Raw genomic sequence first — 2,415 nt, 5'->3', positions numbered from 1 at the left:
TGTTCGACTAACGAAATATTCACTGTTAATGCAAGACATGAGACACTTCGACCTCGAAGACTAAGAAGAAGCTAAGGCGGTCAAAGCGTCAATTTAAGAAAAATATAATCTACAATGCAAATGAAATTTCAATGTTATGTTTCTTTTCTAGGTTTTTTAATGTAATTTTTACTTTCATGTTATTTTTTTCTAGGTTTTTTAATATAATTATTTATTTCATGTTTTTTTCTAGATTTTCTAAAATGTAATTGTTAATTTCATGTTATTTTACTTAATATTAATGATTTTTATTAAAAAAAATCATTTTTTAGTATGAAATAAAAAAAGTTCATAGGTAAAACCATCACCACACCCTAATTATTGAGAAAAAAAAATGGTAAAAATGATAAAATCTTATGTGGTGTCTATGTTTACTTTTTTCATAGACAAAAAGATAACTACACCCTTTAGCCTTATATATTATTTTCTATTATATATTTCATATATTATTGTATTATGATTGTAGGGTGTGGTGGTTGTTTTACTGTCAGTATTTCGACGAGTCATGTATTGCCGGTGGTGACCTGATTTTTTTTTCAGCGTCAGTATGCCAACGGTATACTATTGCCGTTCAAAAAATTGGTCATCGCTCCCCCATTTTCTAGTCATCGATGTTTTGGCCGTTGGAAACTAAGATTGTTTTTTTATTTTTTTATTTTTAGACATTTACTACAGGCCTATCCCAGAGGGTGGGCGATAGGGGCGGCCGTCTAGGACCCATCTTTTAAAGGGGTCCAATTTTTTTTTTTGGAAATTGTTATATTTAGAAGATAATACAAATAATTTTCTTTTAATTATTGATTTATTATAAAAAAAAAACTTGATGACATTTGTGTTTTTTAAGAGCCCATTTTTGTCTCTCGCCCTGAGCCCAAAATATGTTTGAAACGGCCCTAATTTACTATATATGAATAATACACGTTTACTATTTTATCACTACAAAAATACAAATCTTTTACATATTTTCTCTTCAAAATGTCTTCCCACAACTAAATGTTTTCAACTCTTCCAACCCAAATGCATTATTTGGTTACGATGTGTTATTGCCACCACTGTACCGCTCATAATTAAATCCATCAATTTACTCTCAAAACCAAATGTTTGTAAGTGATATTTCTAACGGCTATTCATAATTCCAAATGTCACAACAATAATTGTCTCCACCAAATGTCTACCCATTGCCAAAACAATTCCAAGTCCAATCTCAATCACCACGTGTAACACTCTCAATCAAAACTCAAACCTAGTTCCAATTCCAATCTCAACCACCTTCAACACCCTCAACCAAAACCTATTTCAATTCCAAACTCGAACAAGAAGCCTAACCAAAAAGAAAAAGGAGGGCCGAAAGTAGATGATACTTAAAAAGAAGAGATGAAATTAGCGAATGCATGAGTCAGCCAATTGTATAATCAATTTTGGATGCTTGTTACAGAGCAATTTTGTAAGGGTATGGGTTGATGTGACGATCATCAGACGCATGGTCAATGCAACTCAATATGGAGAAGAATATGGATGAAAGCGTTCGACTAACGGAAAATGGTGTTGCTAATATAAGATGTGAGTTACCTCATCTCCGAAGATCAAACAATTACTTTAAAAGTCACAACAACAACTAGGACTAAATATAATTTGTAGGTTTTTAACCTACAAAGTTATTTTAAGTTTTTATTTAGTTTTATAATGTAACTTTAATTTCATGTTACTTTTCTTTTAATTTTTTTAAAATTTAATTTTCAATCTTTTATGATTAACGAAATTTATGTTTTATTTTAATCGATATTAATAGTTTTTATTAAATGTTAATATTTTTTATTTTGAAACAAAAAAAATCATAGACAAGAACGCCCTCCCATTCCACTTATTGACAAATATTAGCAAGAATGACAAATATTTATGTAGGTAATATCAAATTTTAATAGATAAAAATATCATCACACCATTTAACCTAAAAATACAAAATAAATTACTATCATTAAAAAGTACTATCGATTAAAACACAACTAAACTGAATATAAAAATTTTAAAACAAGATTAAACTGAAAAAAAAAAAAAACTCCCTAAAAATGATCCTGTATCTTTTTTTTGGAAAAAACAAATAGATTAATAAAAAGAGAAAACACGATCCGCAAGGAACATGATCGTTCCCAAGCTTACAATGAAGAAATGAAAATTACAGGTAAAACAAAAATAATTAGAATTTCATGATTCATTATAAAAGATTACAGCAAAAGCTGATTGAAGCTATTCGTCATTTGAACACCTAAAAAAATCTTGTATCAGTTATAGAAAATATTAAATTTGTTTTATGGTTCATTATAAAAGATTATCGGCGGAATAAAATATAAATTGTGGGATCGTTTGTAAAGCTTTTCT

This window comes from Lactuca sativa, chromosome 5, assembly GCF_002870075.4.
Source record: "Lactuca sativa cultivar Salinas chromosome 5, Lsat_Salinas_v11, whole genome shotgun sequence".
Classification (NCBI taxonomy): domain Eukaryota; kingdom Viridiplantae; phylum Streptophyta; class Magnoliopsida; order Asterales; family Asteraceae; genus Lactuca; species Lactuca sativa.
Note: the sequence above shows the minus strand (reverse complement) of the source record.